General features: G+C 39.3%; 1 long non-coding RNA gene across 1 annotated transcript in view; it reads right to left on the reverse strand.

Annotated features, from left to right (window-relative positions):
- Positions 1 to 23,553, reverse strand: part of LOC148133164 (uncharacterized) — a 64,219-nt gene that overhangs the window by 23,259 nt on the left and 17,407 nt on the right. Inside the window, exon 2 of the long non-coding RNA XR_015746543.1 lies at positions 7,559 to 7,642. This is a non-coding gene — a long non-coding RNA (uncharacterized LOC148133164). The remainder of the gene's footprint in view (positions 1 to 7,558; positions 7,643 to 23,553) is intronic.

Below are 23,553 nucleotides of genomic sequence, written 5' to 3' on the forward strand. Positions count from 1 at the left end.
GATTTGACCCTGAGCCAACTTATACTAAGAACTGTATGACACCAGCTGTTTGTGAGAGGCTATATTTTGTACCTGCGTTAACAGCCAAAGACAACATTTTATATCTTGTCTGTACTCATAAAACCCTGACCCCAAATCAGGTCCCCTATAAATGATTTAGCCCCAGGTTCCCTGCTTGTGTTGAGGAATGGCTTTCAATTGATCGTACTGAGAAAGCTGCTCTGATACACACAAAACCCCATCCAGATTATATTTACCCAGAAGGAAGATGGCCCTGAAGTTTGAAACAACATCCCAAGAAGGAATAACAGACACAGGCATGTTCCTGTTTGGGGTGTTGAATAATTAGCAACACCTCTTTTGGATGTTCCATTCATATATAGAGGCAGTCCTCAACTTATGGTCACAATTGAGCCCAAAATCTCCACTCTAAGTCAAACAGTTGTTAAGTGAGTTTTGCCCCCATTTGATGACTTTTCTTGCCACATGTATTACATGAATCACTGCAGTTGTTTAAGTTAGTAACACAGTTGTAAAGTGAATATGGTTTCCCCATTGACTTTACTTGCATGACGTTTGCAAAAGGAGATCACATGACCTCAAGACACTGCAACCGTCTTAAATATGAACTAGCTGTCAAGCATTCGGTGACACACTGATTAGAGTGCAGTACTGCAGGTTACTTCTGCTGACTGCCAGCTGACTGCAATTTTGCAGTTCAAATCTCACCAGGCTCAAGGTTGACTCAGCCTTCCAGCCTTCCCAGATCGGTAAAATGAGGACCCAGATTGTTGGGGGCAATATGCTAACTCTGTAAACCACTTAGAGAAGGCAGTACAGCACTTTGAAGTGGTATATAAGTCTAAGTGCTGTTGCTATTCAAATTTTGATCACATAACCTCAGGGATGCTGCAAGTCATAAGTGAAAAAAGCCACTTTTTCAGTGCCATTGTAACTTCAAATGGTCACTAAATGGTTGTAAATTGAAAGGTTCCTGGACCACTGGTCCTGGCTCAGTTTGCATTGATTTCATTGCTGTAGAGCAAGTCTTTTTTTTATTTCCACAGAGTGATTTCATAGCTGCTGTTGCCTCCATATTGGGCACTTAAATGCATCACCTTCTGCACTGAGAATTACTAGATTTAAGTATTAAGTTTACTGATCTATTTTGAAGGATCACAACAGCCAGGAGGGGAGATTTAACTGTCATTGCTGAAATGATTCTTCCTTCGCTGAAATGATTCTGACAAGGATCCCTTCACACTGCAATAAAATAAAAACATAACAGTTTCCATGGGTTCCAATGGAAGTTTTCTCCCTATCACTAATTGCTATATAGACCTTTGAAAAACCTTTGTTTTTTTTTAATAGAGCAGGAAACAAGGCCTTAATCTCCCTTCCACTTACATTGTGGTGTCAACACAGAGTAAACCTTTATCCTGCATTTTTAAAGTCCTCATACAATGCTTTAGGCAACATATTTAACATCACGTGCAATAACACAACTCCCCAGTTTATGTGCATGTGGGGGGTTGTGGTGGTGATAGTGGTGGTAGTAATATTATCAGCCCGAGTCAACTGCAGGATGAAAGCCTCTTCATTGAAGATTATGGACTATGATCTAACATGCTGGTCCAGAACATATTAGCAAATAGATGTTTTTTTGACTTTCCCATGATTCAAAGACTCACTGGGTCCATTGAGAGAGAAAGACTGGTCTGAAGTGACCCAACCAGCATCTGTGCCTAAGGGAGGACTAGAACCTGGGTTTCCCCACTCCTAGCCCAGTACTTTAACTTCTACATTTCACTGACTTAGACAGATATATTCATACTATACAGATTTATTCATGCACAGTATATTTATATTATATAGACATATTCATGCTCATGTCAAGTTTACCTAAGGATCTAGTATATCTTTTCTACTAGGTAGGGAGCTTCTAAGGATGATGAAATATCTGTCAGGTCATAACACCCAATGTGACGTATTTGAATTATATAATAATCCATGTCAGATAATACTGTAATTGATGATGCACCACATGGTGCATCTCTTCATTCCATCTCTTCATTGAGTATCAACAGAATGACCTGATATTGCCTGTTGTATGGATTTCATCTTCAATGTTGAGAGATTTTTCCAACTGGATGACCTATAGAATATAACAATATTTGACTACAGTTCAATATTTCACAATTCAATAACACCAGGAATGTTTCAAGGTGGTAAAAGCAGGGATGGGGTTCAGTTTTTTTAACAACCGATTCTGTAGGCGTGGCTTAGTTGGGGGGTATGGCTTGCTCAACATCACTCATGTTAAGAGGTGCTTCTCCTCATCTGGCCTCTCATTACAGTGCAATGGTAATAAGTGTGAAAAATGCTGCAATGTGAAAAAAATGTGAAAAATGGTCATGTCACTTTTTTTCAGTGCCATTGTAACTTTGAATGATCACTAAATGAACTGCTGTAAGTCAAGGATTACCTGTAGAAAAATACAAAAATCTTCTTTGCTTGCAAAAAGCTGCCCTAAATACCAATCATTAGATTAAAAATATCTGCAAGCCAGAGTTACAAATCAGGCAGGGTGCCAGAGCACCTTGAGGAATGAAAATCGTTAAAATGCAGTGATCTATCAAGCAGCCAACTTTTGCTCATAAAGTGAAACCCTTTAGCAGAGAGGTCATTTAAGCTCTCCAGAAAAAGCACACCCAGGAAAAGCAATCCTTAGATCCATTTGCACCACTTAAAGATACCAGCTGGTCTCACTCACTTCACAAATTATCCTAAGGAAATCATCCAGATTTAAGGAAAGGTCACATGTCCCCCAGAAAGGCAATAAAAAAAATCAGTGCCAAGCTTGCATCCTGCCTCTTGGAAGTATACTCCAAAAGGACAGTGCCAGATAGTATTAAAGCAGTGAAGGAAGACCCCCTTCCCAGATAGAAAAAGAAACCATGGGGCAGGAAAAAATTCAAACAAAATACAAATAATTAAATCACAACAGTAGCTGTTGCTTATTGAAGCTGAATAGGAAAAATTATCCCATCAATAAACACAGGATTAAACATCACCAAACATAGAATTAAGTTTCACCAAAAACCAGTTTTAGACCAAAACTCAGAAAGGATATGTAAACTCACGTTTGAATGTCAATCTTTCTAGCTAGCCAAGAAGTCTTGCTGAATGTCACTCATCTTGGTTCCCTGTCACTAAAAGCTTTGCTTCATTATTCAATTATTTCTTCAAAGTGCTGATTGTCCAGGAAAGTATTTCCTCCCAACAGCAGTGTAAAAATCTTAAAACAACCCTTCCCCTTTAAGAAAGTCACCTTCATAATCTCCAGAGACAGTAAGTCTAGGCTTTCTGCCAAGAATGTAATACATGTGGAAAAAAACAAAAGGAGATTGCTTCTAATTACTAGTTCTTCAAACTACTTAGAAAATTAACAAGGGGTTCTATAGAACTGGACAGAACTGGTAGAATCCCACCCCGGGTAAAAGCATTGTCAGAACAGTGACTTCGCAAGATTCCTGATTATTGACAGCATGTCTGAAGCATCGAAATTAAGCCCTTGGTGTTAAATCTTAAAGTTATAATCCTTTTGCTTTTTCTCCAATGCCGTTTTCTCAGGTTTTGTGGTGAGACTCTATCAATAACTGCTGCCAAGAAGACAATACTGTCCTTGAAATGCACTTTTCTGTCTTTGATTGTTGGTTCCATGGAATGTAAGGTCTTGAAATCAATTTTGGGGCTAGCTAGAGACATATCTGGTCTTATATTGTTTCTTCTATATAGTTACATACACAGAGACTTTCAAGACATTTCTTATAGAAGAATCTCAAAATATCTGAATCAGCTGTTTTTTTCTTTCTTATGAAGCAGACTGCTATTTTTCAAATGAATTTAAAATGTCAAATTGTCCTGAAAATAAATCAATTCTGTATTAAATAACTGTGAAGTAATTTAGGAAAGAAGTATGCTGAATCAAAGTTCAGAGTTCTTTTATCAAACAATGAACTGCTCAACAGTGCAACCTACAGATCTGTAAGATTAATTCCCATTATATTTGGAAGGACTAATTTCCAAATAAGTATGTAAATGAAAGAGCAAAGCTGTATCTTAATATATGAACAATTAAAAAGTAGTCGTTTCCTAACCATCTGTTTACTGCTGTTTACTTCTGAAAGGATTGCACTGAAGATATCAGCTAATTAGTCAAGAACGGAGCTCTTAATCTCTCATTGTGAATGTGCTATTAAAGTAAAATAACATTACTTGAATGTCATAATTAAATCCACAATTACAATTGGAGTTCCCTGTCTTGATGCAATCAATAGTAAGACAACTGCTGTTTTCAATGGAGCAATAACATAAATATTTTTGTTCCTTTATACATATTACATACAGAAATATAAGTGTCTCACAGAACAAGAATTAAAAACAGAGCAGATAGACCTATTTTACCTATTCCTTCTCCAAAAGTACTCAGCTTGATTTTTTTTATGATCATGTCTGTATCTCTCTAGTCCAGTGATTGCCACGGAAAATTTTTGGTGGGCCGCAGAAGAAATGGCCCCCGAAAGCAATTAATCTGGGCCGTGCAGTTCTCGCGCCTCCCTGCTCTTCGAGGGACCCTGGAGTCAAGTCCCTGACCAATTAGCTCCCACACACAGCGGTGGCGGCAACAATAGTCCCCTCCCCCCCAGCGCCTGCTGTCAGCTCTACCCATTAATTCTCCAGCTTTGGATTGCTCCTGCCTCTTCTCTCTCTTTCCTTCCTCTCCCTCTGCACCCACCTGGAGGCAGGCAAGGAAACGGAGCTGGAGCCGTGCACAGCTCTCAGCTTCTCCAGCCCTTTTTTTAAATATTAAATTTATATTTAATATAAAAAATAATTTTTATATTAAATATATTATCTTTTTTTAAAAAAAATCATATTACAGGTCCTCGGGATTTAAAAGTATGAGTTTGGTAGTCCATGAGGTCCAAAAGGTTGGCGACCCCTGCTCTAGTCTGTCATTTCTCTTCTTGTATTCCTGAATACAAGAATGCAATATATTGTATTGTGTGTTTTACACCTTCTATTACAGCAACTAAGGTGTTGTAAAATGGGGTGTTTGTTTCTTGACACAGGAGGAATTTTTGAAAAAGAAGAAGGAAAGAATAGCCTGAGAAATTTTGCTGTCTGAACCTGAGGAAAATAAATAAATAAATAAATAAATAAATAAATAACCAACCTCTCCCAGCAAGCCAAAGTACACAGTATCTAAACCTGGTTGAACTGCTCTGATTCCTGAGGCAGAAAATCCAATGAATATTTCTCTACTTCACTGACAGCAAAAATACAATAATAGTCATTTAAAGGACAAGCACTTCTGCTATTCTCCAGAGACATCTGTAATGAGCTGCTTCGTTCTCCCTAATGGTACCCATAGATTCTGAACTTTGTCAATCTTTCCAAAGCGAGAAACTGGGCTAGCACAGTCCTAAAACTCAATAGCCTTAAGCTAGGAAGAATTTAGACAAAACTGCCTGTTCAGGTTCTTTTTCACTTTTGACCAAAATAGCCTTCCATTCCTTTTCATTCTTAAATGCTTGCACCTTCCAGTCATTGTCATTGCAAATGTGCACAGTCCTGAACCGAACTCAGATTAGAGAGATAACAAGGTAGGGTAAACATCATGTGATGTGCTCCATGGTATCTGATTGGCTGTGCTAGAGCCATGTGATTTAATGATAAGAAAGGTAAGAAAGGAGTGAGGGTTACCGGCAGGAGTTAACAATTAAAAGCAGGATTGGCTTATGACTTCTGGAGGGCCTTGAGGGAAATCATCTGGATACTGATATAACATAACATGGCATAGCATGATTGTTATCTTAACCGGCTTTCTGTTTTACCTACCAATATTAACTTATTTGAAAAGTAAAATGTTCCTGCAAAGTTTGATGTAACCTAAGCACTGCTCAGGGGATACAAAAGACAAATACACTTAGACTGTTCACATATCATAGTAATTAAGGAAATAATGTTGCTTATTTTACGATAATCAGTTGCACAAAAAGCAGTTTTATATACTAGGAAAGAGGGGACAGACTCATATGCGTGGCTACAAATGCCCAAGGACTGAATTTACCAAAGAGACGGAAGAGGCCCACTGAAGACAGTTTTATCTTTGAATATTAGTTTTATCAAATATCCTAACTGAAAATCTTTTGTTTTCTTTTGAGTGGTGTCTGTGCTTGCATTCTTATCAGAGTAGAAAACTGCCAAAATTAGAATAGTTCAAAATAATTGTTTTAATTAAACTCATAATAATTTTGAAACACAGTGAAGTCTTCTGCTTCAGGGTCTTGTTTGTTGATTCTGCATAGATAGTGTATATATTCTTATATCCAGGGGTGGGATTCTACCAGTTTGCAACTATTCACTAGAACCGGTTGTTAACATTCTACGCAGTTCGGAGAACCTGCTGTTAGAAGAAATTACTGGCCTAATCCTGTAAGGAAGGCAGGAAGGAAACATTCTGGTGTTGCTTACAGAAACTGCCTCTCCGTTAACCCTTATTACATTCTTGGCAGGACTAGACTTCCTGTCTCAGAAATGTCTCTGGTTTTTTCTCCCTCCTTTGCTGGTACTTTGCTTGTGTGGAGTGACCATTCAAAGTTACAGTGGCACTGAAAAAAGTGACTTATAACCATTTTTCACATTTATGACTATTGCAGCATCCCCACAGTCTTGAGAGGCCAGGCGAGGAGATCCGTGCCTCGATGTGAGTGATATTGAGTTGGCCACACTCAGCCAGTAACATGACTACCAAGCCATGACCACCAACTAAGCCACGCCCACAGAACTGGCTGTTAAAAAATTTGAATCCCACCCCTGCTTATATCCCTAAATATTTTACTCTTTTGGATTATACTCTCATAGCAGAGTTAGAATCTCCTAAGGCTTCCTCCACTTGCAAATATAACTCCCTCTTTCTACTCCTCTGTGTACCTGCTGATATACTGGCCCATGCATCTGCTCCATAATGCAATGGTTTCAGCAGTAAGAAATAGACTTCGAAAGTGGGTCTTCTTTCTTTTCCAAATCTTCTCAATTCCTCCCTTGCCGTTCCCTCCCTTTTCCTGCCTTTCACTGCCATCGTTATTTTGGCTTTCTCCTATTCTCCCTGCTCCCAAAACCACTTCTGCCTACAACACTTACATTTTGGTTTCTGGTTGGTACAAACAGTCCTCTTTTAACCTCTCACTCAGTTAGGGCACCTCAATACACTATTAATCAGTTGGGTGTGGTAAACCCAGAGGAAAACTGGATTCTTTGGGAATAATGTATAGTAACTTTTTTTAAGTTTTAAAGAAATGGAGAAGTCTATGTCTCTAAATGCTTCTGACCAACTCTGGAATGAAAGACATCAACAGCTGTACCGCAGCCAATCATAACTTTACTTTGTCATTTTTTAAATTCCTTTTGATATCATTCTCTGTTTATAGAGTTTGGGCATTCTCACCCAACCACCATTTCCACTTCTAGGTTCCCCCAATTTCAACCCTACCTGTCATCATCTTCAACTTGCACCAACCTCAGAATGCTGAGAACACAGCAGCAGACCACACAACCAACGTTCCTTCAAGATGATCTGCAAGAGAGAGCAAAGAATTTTGCTCAGTTAATATTCTCCCTCTGAGCAATCAGCAGTCCAAGAATATTTTTAAAAATTTCACTCCCTCTCCAAAAAAAATAAAAAAAGTAAATCAAATTAATTAAATCCCCTTTTCACATTGCTATAAGGAGAAATCACCAAGACAGCGTTGGTAAACATCCCAAATGCCACCATTCCTTCTCTGTATACCTGGGTTTGTGGTCAATAGAGTTCAGCAATCAGAAGGTGAATAGCAATAGCACATAGACTTATATACCACTTCACAGCCCTCTCTAAGCAGTTTACAGAGTCAGCGTATTGCTCCCAATAATCTGGGGCCTCATTTTACCAACCTTGGAAGTATGAAAGGCTGAGTCAACCTTGAGCCAGGTGAGATTTGAACTGCAAAATTGCAGGCAGCTGGCAGGCAGCAGAAGTAGCCTGCAGTACTGCACTCTAACCACCATGGCTCATAAACTGAATGTCACCAAGGGGACAGTTACCCATTTAAGTTTTATAGAACCAAAGATTGCAATAAAATCATTAGCTATTCTCTGGTTTCAAATAAATAGTTAAGAGTAAAACCCAGGTCCCAGAATCAACTGGAGCACATGTTATCACCCAGTTCCAAAACTATCAAAAGGAGTTTTTGTGGAAGTGCATTCCATTTTGGAGTTTTTAAAAAAGGTGACAGATCATCACATCCTGTCGTGACTTGAAATCGTCCTAAGTTCCAAAGAACTTTAATAAATAGTCTGGAAGCTTTTTGGACCATTTAGTTAATACTGCTGCCATGGCAATTGGATTTTCTCCTGGACAATCAATTGTGTTGGGATTGTTAATGGTAATTAGGTTTCCAATGCCAAGCCAGCTTATTTTTAGGATAAAAAAAAAAACTTTAAAACTCAGATTGTTGTCATTTTTCATTTAATGCTAAACATGTCAAATGGAAAAGAAGGAAAAGAAAATAGCTGTCAAAAACCTATCAATTTCAAGATAATAATGGTAACATACATATTCCACAGTTCATCAGTACAGAGAACAATATTTCTAACGATGCATATCTATTTCCTCTGGAAAACTAACAGGATTTTAGCTCTGGTCATTTTCTGGCAAGAAAAAAGAAAAAAATGGAGGGGGGGGTGAAAAAACCTTTTTAATGTATATGTACTTTAGCCACACACAAAAAGGTTGGGGGAGCTGGTCCTATTTTGTTAGTTTAGCCAGATAATGTTGGATCTTCACAATGACTATGTTCACGCAATAATTAAGCCAGGGGTGGGATTCTACTAGTTCGCACCTATTCACTAGAACTGGTTGTTAACATTCTAAGCAGTTTGGAGAACCAGTTGTTAGAAGAAATTACTGGCCTAATCCTGTAAGGAAGGCAGGAAGGAAACATTCTGGTGTTGCATACAGAAACTGCCTCTCCGTTAACCCTTATTACATTCTTGGCAGGACTAGACTTCCTGTCTCAGAAATGTATCTGGAGTTTTTTCCCCCTCCTTTGCTGGTACTTTGCTTGTGTGGAGTGACCATTCAAACTTACAATGGCACTGAAAAAAGTGACATGTCCATTTTTCACACTTATGACTGTTGCAGCATCCCCACAGTCATGAGAGGCCAGGAGAGGAGATGCGTGCCTCAAGGTCCATCCCACCCCTGAAAGGACCTAATGGTAAAGACTGCAATGACGACACTATTAAAACCAACCACTTTAACACATTCTTTGGCTCAGTATTTGGTAATAGCAACGGATCATGCCCAGTATTTCCTAGTCGAACCACAGACAACTACAATGATCTAATACATATCGATTTTACAGAAGACAATGTTGAAAGAGCACTACGCAATCTAAAACCATCTCTATCTATTGGACTGGATGGAATATATGCCTTCTTCTTAAAAAAGCTATCCACTGCCATAGCCGAACCTCTAAGCATAATTTTTGAAAAATCTTTCAGGACCAGCTCCTTGCCTGTGGTCACAAGCCACGGTCATCCCCATCTTCAAAAAGGGAGACCCCAGCCTAGTTGAAAATTACAGACCAATCTCTTTATACTGTGTCACCTGTAAAGTCATGGAATCAATTATTAACCAATCCACCATCTTCCACTTAGAAACAAACAACCTACTCTCTAATAAACAATTTGGTTTCAGGAAAAAACTATCCTGTAATCTGCAACTCTTACACTGCAAAAACATATGGACTACACAACTTGATCAGGGCAAAGCAATAGACGCAATATACATAGACTTCTGTAAAGCCTTTGATTCAGTGGTATACGACAAACTACTCCTAAAACTAAAATCTTATGGTATCCTGCATAACTGGATAGAAGCATTCCTGTCAAACAGACAACAAATGGTCAAAATTGGGAGTGTCCTATCCAATTCTGTACCTGTCAACAGTGGTGCCCCCCAAGGCAGTGTTCTAGGACCAACTCTCTTCATACTCTACATAAATGACCTCTGTGATCATATTAAGAGCAACTGTGTTCTCTTCGCTGATGATGTAAAGCTATTCAACACCACAGACAATACTGCTACCCTTCAAAAAGACCTCGACTATGTATCAGAATGGTCAAACAAATGGCAACTTCAAATCTCAACAAATAAATGCTCTGTCTTACATATTGGCAAAAAAAAAATCAGAAAATAAAATAGTCAAGACCTAGACCTTGAATAGTCAAGACCTTGTTGAGGATCCAAACTCTGTCAAGGATCTTGGAGTACTCATCTCTAATGATCTAAGTGCTAGAGCCCACTGTAACTACATAGCCAAAAAGGCATTAAGAGTGGTTAACCTAATCTTACATAGCTACTGTCCCTGTGCTACTGTTTCTTTTATTTTTTATTTTTCTTATATGTATCCATGTATTCATAACTATGTTTTTACTTATACCTATTATCTTGTAAGCAATTGACAAAAATAAATAAATAAATAAATTAAAATAAAATAAAATAAAATGTGAGTGATATTGAGTTGGCCACACCCAGCCAATAACATGACCACCAAGCCATGTCCGCCCAGTCACATGACCACCAAGCCACACCCACCACCTAAGCCACGCCCACAGAACTGGTTGTTAAAAATTTGAATCCCACCCCTGAATTAAGCCCTATTTGGCTTATCCATGAATTGCTGGGGGAAAAAACACAATTTATTGCATTCAAACATCATACTAAACTACAAACCATGATTAATAAGCCACATTGGCTGCATTTTGACTTAGCACATTGTGAGGGGAAAGAGACCCCATGATTGTTTTGTACTGGTTTTATTTCCAGCATCTGTCATATATAACAGGTGTCCTTTGATGCTAATACTATAGAGATACTAGCATTCAGATTTAATGAAGCAAAGGTTCATTACTGCCTAAATACTGCGTAAAAATTCGCATTACATTTCCTATCCAATTCCAGCAAAGATAACAAGAAATAAGAAGCAAAAGGAAGCCATTCCATTTCCTTGGGTTATAATTATTATTGGTTCTTATCCTGTTAGAAAGTAGTAACAGGAGAAATTAAGCAATTAACAGAATTGGGCAGTTAATTTTGTTAACTGGCAGGTCAAACATTGGTTTTAAAGCATTTACTTCCTTGAAACAGTAAGAAGAAAAGAAAGCCTAACCATTAACTAGTTTGAGACTTGTGCTAATTATAGAAACAAATGAATTAACTTACTGCTCTGAAACAATACAGGTAGTCCTTGACTTGTGACCTCAATTGAGCATTAAATTTCTATTGCTAACTGAGACAGTGGGTTTTGCTCACTGGTGGGATTCAGACAATTTTCAAAAAAAAATGGGCCTGGCTTGGTGGGCGTGTCATTGCTTGGTGGGCGTGGCAGGGGAAGAATACTGCAAAATCCCCATTCCCTCCCCACCCCACTAACCTGCTTTCCAGCTCTGTTCTCCTGTGCAGGGCAACAAAAGAAGACCCAGCCAATCAGCTGGGAGGCAGAGAATACATGGGAGTGGGGCCAATCAGAGGTGGTATTTGCCAGTTCTCCAAACTACTCAAAATTTCCGCTACCGGTTCTCCAGAACTGGTCAGAACTTGCAGAATACCACCTCTGGTTTTGCCTCCTTTTGATGAACTTTCTTGCCCGTGGTTGTTAAGTGAATCATTGCAGTTGTTAAGTGAATCTGACTCCCCTATTGACTTTGCTTCTCAGAAGGTCACAAAGGAGATCACGTGACCCTGGGGCACTGCAGCTGTCATAAGTACATGCCAGTTGGTAAGCATCTGTATTTTGATCCTATGACTATGGGATGCTGCAACATTTGTAAACGTGAAAAACTTTTTTTCATAGGTTACTTTTTTCAGTGCCGTTGTAACTTTGAGCAGTCAAATGAACGGTTACAAAATGAGGACTATCTCTAGTATTTTTTTAATGCAATGAATGATTATATTAAGAGAACAATTCTAACATTGGGGACAGGAAGTTCCACAGACGGTAAAATCATCTCCAACACTGACATATTTCTTCCTTTCTTCTGGATTTTATCCAGGAGATTGAGTAATTATTGGATTGATTGATAATCCCACCTTTTCTCCTGGAACTCAAGGTGGTATATGCAGCATACCCTCTGTTGGAAGTTAAAACCCACCCCTCTCCTAGGAAAATGAAATATTTTAGGATATATTAAAAAGGCAGAATATTTCCCCTAAAAGAGAAGTAGAAACTCAGAGAGGCAGAAACTCACCCCCCCCCCACACACACACACCTTTGTTCATGGGCCATTAAGGCCTGGGCCAGTCTATTCTACATAACAAAGATCTACCTCCTTCAGGCAGAGCCATTCAATTGCCCTTCATTGCACCACCCACCAAATTTCAACCAAACTTAGCACACAGACAACCTACAAAGCAAGCTATGATCTCTGACAGCAACCAATCAGAATACTCTTCCTGTGCCCCAGGAAGTTCAAAGCCCAGAGAGGGCATAAAACCCAGGCACTCTCAGCATCTCCTCCCTTTTTGTTCGTCCAAGAGCTCCAAGGCATGTGATCCTGTCCTCCATTAAACCATCTTTCCAAACAGACTCCATGCTTCCAGTGACTTTCTCCCCACTTGGAACTGAACCAGAGGTGGTATTCAGCAGGTTCTGACCGGTTCTGGAGAACCGGTCGCAGAAATTTTGAGTAGTTCGGAGAACCGGTAGTAACTTTCCCCCAAGAATGGGGAGGGATGGGGATTTTACAGTATCCTTCCCCTGCCATGCCCACCAAGCCATGCCCACAGAACTGGTAGTAAAAAAAAATTGAATCCCACCACTGAACTGAACCCAGATGGACATTTCTTCCAACACCTCCTTACATTTTTCCCACAGTCACAACTTCATGCAGTAGGTGCAGCTAAGAGCACAAACTCTTGGGTTATCCAGGAGTCTTCTGCATCTGAAGGTGGACTTGATATGGGACTCCCACAATTCAATCAAATGCCTTAACTGCAACCCTATACCGCCTTTCCCAGGATAGTCAAGAAACCTCTTCCAGAATATTTCTTTTTTACAAACGCTTGCATCAAAATTCAATACTGACTCCAAATATCACTGCAGTCATACCAAAAGGAAAAGGGGGGAAAAGGGGGGGGTCCTAGCCAAATCAGTTCCCTGGTTGTAAATTGGAACCTGTCTCTAATTTAATGGGAAGAGGAACAGTAAACAAAAATCCTTAGCAACCCTAAAATGATAAATGTGACACTTTAAATAAAAAGTGCATGTTTCATGACACAGTTTTTATTAAGGGTTTTTGTGCTGCAGAAAAAGAAGAAACCACACACGTTATAAAAGAATATCAAAAAGATTCTTCAGACGTAATTACCCCTCAGATATTTAACAATATCTAATCTAATAAATATTTAATTTATTATTTAATTAATAATAATTTTGATCAATCGATATGGGCATGAATCAAATAAAACCCCTCTTGATCTCAAATATCAAACTATTACTTTTCTGATTTAAATCAAGAAAAGCATAATCCACTTTTTACATATGCTGACCTCTTTTCTTACTTTAGAAGAAGTAGAATTAGTAGGAGAATCCAAAGAATCAGATAGAGATTTAGCAAAAACGAATTTTGCTGGAGTGTTTTCAGTGGGCCTGAGCTTATACAGTTTAGTAATCAATGTTTTCAATCATTATTGCTTGTCCATCAATTAGCTGGTTTAGAAAGGTGGAAAGAAAGAACCAATTGAGCTTGGTGACTGTTTCCATGGAGATTCAGAAATTAACCAATAGAAAGGCATCAGATCATCTAGACCAGTGTCTCTTAACCGTGGCAATTTTAAGATGTGTAGACTTCAATTCCCAGAATTTCCTAACCAGACCTTCATCTTGCACAATGCTTTGCATCACTCAAAGCTGATGATGAAATTTCATACCTTAGCCTTTTCTTATTATGTTTATAAATGTTTATGATTTCTTAGAGACCAACAGTTGCAAATTAGTTTCCCTCCCAAATTTTTGAGGGTTCCATCATCCCAATCAGCTATGATGCCCAACAACTGGCAGTAGCCCCACAGTTTCCTGTACATTTGGCAGGAAAATACATGAAAATTAGAAAGTAGCTCCAAAAATTTATTTTTAAAAAAATACTTCGAGAAATAGGACATTCCTCATTACAGTTCACACACAAACACACACACACACACACACACAGTGTGTATCCCCCACTGGAATTCTGTTAGTAGTTGAATGTATAAACATTCACCTTAAACCAGCAATATCTGGTTTCATTAGTATTAAATTTGCTTCATAACTTTTGCTTTTGCTACAATAAACTAACATGGACATTCCCTGGAAAGACTTTTTATTATGAAACATATAGATCTTATGGGAAAATATTAAGACGAAAGTGTTTCTAATTTAGATGGAGATGTTGGGTCATTATTTAACAGTATGCATTTCTTGGGTATGCCCTTCTAAGATCCTGACTTAAAATAGTTGTATGAACATTTTAATCTGTTTACAGATTAAAGTTACATTTTCTCTTGTTCTTAATTGCCACATTAATAGATGCCAGAATCAGTGAAAAAAAAGTATTTGTTGGTTTAACTCTTAAAGTCCGGTTCTATTTATAGCTAATGTATCTTTTTTATAGCTGGCATACTTTTCTTTCACAAGAATTTTTGAAGGCTTCCTACCTCCAAACAGACGGAAAACATAGTACCAATTTTAAGCTATTTGTTTAGCAGGAGCAGCAGAAAAGACTAGCATGGCATACTTAGCCTTGAATAAACTATCCAGTTCTTGAACACATTAAGGGATCAACACAGTGGTGGGATTCAAAAAATTTTTACTACTGGTTCTGTGGTTGGTGTGGCTTGGTGGGCATGGCAGGGGAAGGATAGTGCAAAAAGGGGAAGGTTACTGCAAAATCCCCATTCTCTCCACACCCTACTAACCTGCTTTCTAGCTCCGTTCTCCTGTGCAGGGCAACAAAAGAAGACCCAGCCGATCAGCTGGGACTCAGGAGGCAGAGAATAGATGGGAGCGAGGCCAGTCAGAGGTGGTATTTTCCGGTTCTCCGAACTCCTCAAAATTTCTGCTACTGGTTCTCCAGAACTGGTCAGAACCTGCTGAGTACCACCTCTGGGTTCACAATGTTTAAATGGTAAATGTAGAGAATTCTGCTGTCATGAAGGATTCTCAACTGCGTTGCTTTCAACTGTTCTGTGGTATATGTTTTATTGCATAAATCATGTGGGCTAATTAGGAAGAGATGGGTCCTCATTTTGTCTCTGATGTGGTATAGTCAACAATAATAAACACTCAACAGCACAATCATTCTTTGGTAATGTCAATATTCCCGCTTGTCCTTATTTCATCTCCAGCCCTAGAGTGAAAAAGACTTAAGTTATCCAATATAAATGTGATATTTCCATCATGTGCCAACACCACCCAAAGAAAGTTCTGTGGTTTGTAAAATCTGTAATGCCTAATTGCTTATGATCTGGAAAGTGAGGGCAGATGAGCTGATTTGGTGGGATCAAAGTTATGTTTAGGGAATGTCATAATGTGTGGACATGCTTCCTCCCTTCTAGTCACATTCAATATCCATAACAGCCCTTTCCCTTTCAGCCTTTGCTTTTCTCGTTAGCACTTTGTTTCTTGAATTCTTTTGACACATGTCCTCTCCTTCTCTTCCACTTTTGAAACTAATTTCTTTCCAAGAGGAGAGAAGAACAGTCCTTCACTGTTTCAGTAGGATTCAATTTTTTTTACTACCGGTTCTGTGGCCGTGGCTTGGTGGGCGTGCCAGGGGAAGGATACTGTAAAATCTCCAGTCAGAGATGGTAAAAGCTGGTTCTATGAACTACTCAAAATTTCCACTACCGGTTCTCCAGAACTGGTCAGAACCGACTGAATACCACCTCTGATTTGTACCCATTTGCCACTTCCCTGTGTTTATCAGTTTCAATGCCTCCCCGCTTCCCTTCCCTCAACTAATCCATTTGCCCTGTAGCTAGTCTATTTCTGTTCTCTCCCTCTAAAGGAGACAGATGGTTGCTGAAGCTTAAGATAGTCTACCTGCCATTTTCTGACTTGATGTCTTCCCCTACATTTCACTATTTCACAAAATTGTAGACTTGGGCATATCTAAATGGTGTCAACTCTTGAAACAACTCTAGCTGAAGCCATATTTTTCTTGTTTCATCTCTTAGTTATGTGGGGGGAGGGGGACTTATGGAATGTAGGATGTTTTCTTCCAATGTGCCAGACATAACAATGATAAGGCTCCTGAGAACCAAGGCCAGATCAACGTGCCCGAGCAACGGCAGGACAGACTGCTGAGAAATTCATCACCAACTTGGTTGTCTAACGTGACCTGTGACACAAGACAGTTGGCCAGTATCTCATTCTTTAATTATACCAAAAATGCAGGAATTATTCAGTGTTGGTTTCACATTTGACCATGCCGATATGATGTACCCAATAAACAGGATTTTTGAGGAAGCCAAGGCCTCAGAGTCTTGAATTGATTAGGAGCTTTACTCGGAACCATGACGAATGGTGTATAGAAATCAAACTAGAGAATATGGGCAAAGTTCTGGTCAGACTTTCCTTATTCCTACTGTAGCACCTTGTTGATGGATGTTTTCTTCCCTGCCTTAGTGGAAGGAGCAGGCAGGAAAGTCAGGAGCAAAACCAATCTTCTGCCTATCAGGACAATCCCATTCAGCAGAGATGCAGAATAGAGGCGTAGAAGCAAGATAAGAGCTTTGCAGCAGAAACCATGTATGTTATCCCATCAGTATTTTGGGCCAACACAAGGATTGATTGACAGAGCTTTAGGTGATCCATGAGAAAAGACCCTTTATCTAAAATCAGCTTGGGAAGGAATAGGGTGATATATAAACAAAAGCATCTGTAATGCATGGACTGTCCTCCCCTTTAAGCTAGTCGTTAATAACTAGGGGAAGATGCCTTCTTGCTTTAGCAGATGTTTTACAATGTGTTCAGTACAGGAGAAGATATTCTTGATATACTTGAACCAATTACATAATCCATCTTAGTGAATACCTTCTTAAATTAACTCTGGTCATGAGAAGTTTTGCTAAAGTTTTGAATCTGTAGGTATTTTCATTAGAGAAGACGCTCTGGGGAAAAAAAGAGACAATAGCAGGAAGAATGGAGTAAAGCAGGAGTCTTCAAACTTGACAGCTTTAAGACTCGTGGACTTCCGACTCCCAGAATTCCTCCTCCAGTCATGTTAGCTCAGGAATTCTGGGAGTTGAAGTCCACAAGTCATAAACTTGCCAAGAGTAAAGACTCCCTTGGATTGAAAATCAGTCTCTTTCTCCTTTCCTCTCATTAACACCTGATTTTTAAAACATCTGAGAAGATTGCATGATTTGAATAACGTGTATCCCTGTATCTGGAAGCACAGGTGGTCTCTTTGGAGACCCAGGCTCATCTAGAAGATTCATGTCCTACTTTAGACACAAAGCCAACTGGATGATCTTGGGCCAGTCATTCTCTCTCTCAGCCCTAGGAAACAGGCCATGGCAACCCACTTCTGAAATCTTGCCAAGAAAACTGCAGGGAGTAGTCCAAGCAGTTGCCAGGAATCAATGCTGATTCAAAGGGGCAATATATGTTGTCTGCCTGTTTTGTCTTTCTAACTATCTCACCACTGTGCACCCCTGGGTTCTGGAGCAGATTTCAGTGTGGTGCACAGAATGCTTTAGGCCCTGCCAAAATCCCACTTTCCCTCATGGGAGCACTCTGTAAATGAGCATGCTCCAAGCAGACATCTGAAAAAACATGAAGCATTAATACATACAGTTTAGGTCATAAGTGAAAAACTATTTCACTTTAAAAAAAAAAAAACTATTTCACTCAACGATTCTATTTCTTCAGAACTGACGTATGTTTGAAGAGTGGATATGGAAATATTTAATGACTATAGAAATGATTATAATATGATGGAAAAATAAACTTTGAGGAATTAGGAACTTCATTATGTTTAGAAGAATGTCAGGCTTTGAGCCAAAATGCCTCACTAAAAATTCTCCTGGAAAAGTGATACATCAAGCCTTTATGTCTGCCCAGCCAAATCTGTAATATTTACTGTAGTATTAGAGTAAAGGAACAGTTTTTCAAATGGCTATACTCCATGACTTTGAATGAGTAAATTAATTCACCACCTAGCCTCAACTGCAAAAAGCCTTCCGCTAGTGCTGAACATTTAACAGTCAGAATTCTACAAACTTTTTTTTTTTTTTGCTATCAGCTATAAAGTTTCAGATAAAAGGGCATGGCATTGCTTCTCAATTAAGCCACCAGTTTGATTATCTAACTGCAATCAAGTTACAATTGCATTCTGTATTCCTGCATTAGAATGTAGAATTCTTTGAGAGAAATTCTTGCAAACAGCAAATGAAAGTGAAAGGATTCAATTAACACAATTATTCTCATGTTTACATAGGATAGAAACATATTTCTAAGAATATTAACTGTGCTTAATAGCTCTCAAAAAATCCAAATTTGGATTCAAATGTTTATTGATTATTTTACACAACAAATCAGTTAATTTGGCTCTATTGAATTAGTCTTGAGAATCCTCTAGGCAAGAACTGGAGAAAAAATTGGAAATTTGTTATTACATATGTTGACAGCAGCAAGACAGCAGCAAGTACACACAAAAATGGAAGGACACTTTGATCCCTATAATGGAAGAATGGTTGCAGAAATTGGTGGAGTTGGCTGAAATGGCAATACTGACTACTTTGATTAAAGAAAAGAACATAACTATTTTTGTTTCCACATGGAGACCGCTTCTGAACTTTGGGCTCGATGTGGAAAAGAATGAAAGTCTGACTTTGGGTTTTACAGATCAGACAGATAGGTTTTTATAGAAATGGCCTATTTACACCACTATAGAAAAGCAAAAAGTTGTGATTTGATGTTAATGCCTTATTTTACTGTAACAGAGAGATTCGGAAGTCAATGCTTCTTTTTCTTTTTTCCCTATCTTTCCTCACTTCTCTTCCCCCTTTCCCCTCCCCCTTCCCACTTCTTTTCTATTTACTTTTGTATTTTGTATTTTATAATACTTTATAACTTAATAAAAATGCTTACACAATCAATGCAATTATTCCCATATTTACGTAGGATAGAAACATATTTCTAAGGATTAATCGTGCTTAATAGCCCTAAAAAAAACCAACATTTGAATTCAAATGATTTATTGGTTATTTACACAATGAATCAGTTAATTCGGATCTATTGAATCAGTCTTGAGAATACGCTAGGCAGGTATTTTTCCAGAACTTGTAGATGATAGATATGTCAACTAAAAAAATACTTCATTGGCCTTTTTAGTTGCCAGGAGAAAGGGAGTGGGGAAAGTAGTGCATTCCTTAAGTTTTTCAGATAATTGCTAGGCAGCCAAAGCTGTTGGCGTGCAAGACTATTACTGGAGAGCATGATGGATGACTCTTGGCTATGGATGTGTCCCATTGGAGAATATACATCCAGGGGGTGGGGGGAAGACCAGGGTCAAGGGTGAATGAATGATGTGTCTTAGAGTCGGCTGCACTCAGGTAACACCAACATGGTCACTCCTAATAAATCAATTTTTGTTACTCTGAGAGATGCGGCTAGACACTTATGATTTGAATGGGGCAGTTTGTTGGAGCCTTGACTAGATAGATAGATAGATGATAGATAGATAGATGATAGATAGATAGATAGATAGATAGATAGATAGATAGATAGATAGATAGATAGATAGATAGATGTGTGTGTGTGTAAGAGAGAGAGAGAGAGAGGGAGGGAGGAAGGGAGGGAGGGAGATATCCTTCAAATTCTAAGAAGGGAAGTGGTTGTTGGGGGAGGTGGCTTTGGAGTCAAGTCCACCCTTCAAAACCAGTGGAGACTTAATAGCACAGGGCTCACCAGTGGGTTCTGTCTGCAGCCACAGCTCCTAGTTCCCTTGGCTGGGTGTCAAAATGGCATGAAGTTTTCTTCACAGTGTCTTTGTGGCATTTGCATAGTTGACCTCAAGGTCCCTTTCCAGACTCCAGTACACTATAGAGCAACCGGAGAGGCATACAGCAGTCATCCTATCTGATGACATGTCCCATGCATCTCATCTGAGCTCTGAAGAATCAGAGACTTGGTGCTGGTGGACTCCCCATGAACCAAGCCCTCCAGGTTGGAGAGACGTGGTCTTGTCACAATGAATGACAAAGATGAAGCAGAAAGTATGCATGTGAAACTTCTCCAGTTGCTTGATGTACCTTTGGTACAGAGTCCAGGACTCACATTCATTTAGGAGGGAAGGAATAATCAGAGTTCTGTAGCCTTTCTACTTTGTGAAGATACGGATATTGCATTGAGGAGAGTAGTATTGTTGTGGTTAGCCGGCAGCAGGTGCAGATTGCTGAGGAGAGCGAGGACTCTGATGAGGGGCCAGGACCATCAGGGAGTGGACTGCTGCCTTCAGAGATTGTGGGGGCTGGCAGCAGTGATGAGGAGGTTCCCAAGGAGCCTGTGCCAAGTGCACATGCGTGCAGGATTGATCGTAGCAGAGAGCAGTTACAGCAGCACAGGAAACTCGGGAGTAAGGCTGCAAAGTAATGGCCCCTCCCTCAAGAGCATAAAAGCCAGGTTTGGAAAAGCATTCTTTTCAGACAGCAAAGAAGCTCTAAAGCTCAACTGGTGGACATCTAAGTTCATGTTTGGAGAATCTTGTAAATTAGTTCTTATCTCTGGGTTTTGGGCAGCCTTGATAAACAACTTGGCAAGGCTCTTTCTTGTCGGAGCTAACTAGTAGAAAGCAGCCTTCAGAACAGAATTCATTATTAAACCTTAGAAGGTGGGGGCTGTTGCCTTTGTCTGTATTTGCTCTTTGGGGACCCGGTTGGCTCAGAACAAGTATACACAGTTGCCTGGCTGACCTTGCTGATCCTGGTGTACATTTCTTTGTCCAAAGATCCCATTACTCAAGATCATGCTTCCCAAGCCTTTGAAGCTGTTCACATTTGCCAGGTGGGTGTCATCAATGCTTATTTTCAGGTTTACAGACTTGGTATTTGGCAAAGACTAGTAAATTACTTACTTTAAAAAGCTTAGCGGCATCTAAGAATGTCTTCATCAGTTGTAGATCACTGTTCTTGTGCACCAGGAGTTCCCGGTCATCAGCAACGATAGGGCTTCTTGAATGACTGTAAGGAGGTACTTCATCTGTGCGTTCAACCAGCAAAGGTCAAAGAGGGAGCCATCCAATTGATACCTGATGTTCACTCCCTTCTCCAGACCCTTGACAGCATATGACAATGTGCAAGTGAAAAACAGATTGAATGCAGTGGTGGGATTCAATTTTTTTTTTTACTACCGGTTCTGTGGGTGTGGCTTAGTGGGCGTGGTAGTGGAAGGACACTGTAAACTCTTCAGTCAGAGGTGGGATTTGCCGGTTCTCCAAACTACTTAAAATTTCTGCTACCGGTTCTCCAGAACTGGTCAGAACCTGCTGAATACCGCCTCTGATTGAATGGGCTAGCAAACAACCCTGTCTGCTGACTAGCACTGATGAAGATTACCTAGTTTGGGTAATGAAATGTCTGCAAGAAAACAAGCAAGCTCAGAGAGCACCAAGGACCCTCCTCATGTCAACTCTGTTTTATCCCATTGGAAATACAGTTGATGTATCACCATTGTAAAGAACCTGTCCTAGAGTTCAGAAATCTATTCACAATATCAAGTACAAGAAAAAGAGGGGGGGCGGTGGATCAGAGGTGGGATTCAGCAGGTTCTGACCAGTTCTGGAGAACCGGTAGTGGAAATTTTGAGTAGTTCGGAGAACCAGCAAATACCACCCCTGACCATCTATTCTCTGCCTCCCGAGTCCCAGCTGATTGGCTGGGTCTTCCTTTGTTGCCCTGCACAGGAGAATGGAGCTGGAAAGCAGGTTAGTAGGGTGGGGAGGGAATAGAGATTTTACAGTATCCTTCCCCTGGAGTTGGGGGGGAATGGAGACGTTATAGTATCCTTTCCCTGCCATGTTCACCAAGCCACGCCCACCAAGCCATGCCCACAGAACCGGTAGCAAAAAAAATTGAATCTCACCACTGGAATGGATCTAGTAACATTTCATAGCCTACCTAACTGCTCTCCAAAACCATTATGAGCCAACCCTTTCACGACCTCTGCATGGAACAATATTCCATTTAGCTAAATTTCCTTTTCTTTTTCTTATCTTATTCCTTTAATTTCTATGGCTGACTTTTTTCTTATCTGTGCTCTGCACAACATTGCTTACCCTGAAAGGGAATAATATGATGGGTTTGGATGGATGGATATGCATTCTGATCAGTATTATTTTTTAAAAAAAAATCTGATCACATATTGAGAAACTAGGTAGGAAAAAGAAAAGAAAAATAAGAACCCATTTTATATAGAATTGTGCATGGTTTTTTTCACTGCTACTTCAAAATCACCATTTTGTAAATTTTAAAATTCTGATTATACCATATGCTGATGTTTTTAACCAGCACTCCCCCCCCCTCTTCTTTTTAAAGCATTTTATTGCATGTTTTAAAATGGTTTTTATAGCAATCCTATTATTTTGATATATTGCAGATGAAAGTTGTAAAACAAAAGGGAAGTAAGCAACCTAATGCTTTTCTCATGTGTTTCGAATAGACTTGGGTTTCTATTGTCCAAAACTAGCAGAGGCAACAGCAAGGTATCTTGGCCTGTTGTGCACACACACACACTATAGATCCAGGATTCAATAACATGGTAAACCACAAATACACCTCCCTCTTGGTTTCAGTTTATTTCATGTTAGTTTTATTTGCTCCAGCTTAAATGTCAACTAAGAATGAACATCTAAGAACATTTAAGATCAGATTCATACAAAGTAGAAAAAAAAATAGACAAAGCAGTTAAAACAATGCAGTAGGAACGAATATTTCCCAACCCATAAATTTACCGTATTTGCCGGCATATAAGACGACTGGGCGTATAAGATGACCCCCCAACATTTCCACTCAAAATATAGAGTTTGTTATATACTCGCCGTATAAGACTACCCCCTTTTCCACACACCTTCCACTTTTGCACTTTTTTTTTTTTTTTGACGCACTTTTCTGCTTTGGACAATTTTGAAATGAGCTAATCCAATTTTGAACCAAGAATATGCAAATAGCTATGGAGTTTAGAAATGAGTTTTAAAAATATTTTTCATTGCTTACCATTAAGCGTAAAATATGTTGTAAATAAAATGAGAACACAGGAAACGTTCTCTTCTCAATACAGCTGATCTCTCTCTCTCTCTCTCTCACACACACACACACACCAAAAACCCGGACACTGAAAAGGCTGCCAAGGAACAGTATATTCAATGCCTTCTCTTTAATCAAGAAACAAGGAATTCCTTAGAATC

Source organism: Notechis scutatus, chromosome 1 (assembly GCF_049901735.1).
Source record: "Notechis scutatus isolate UNSWTSFEM ecotype Mainland chromosome 1, rNotScu1.2, whole genome shotgun sequence".
NCBI lineage: Eukaryota > Metazoa > Chordata > Lepidosauria > Squamata > Elapidae > Notechis > Notechis scutatus.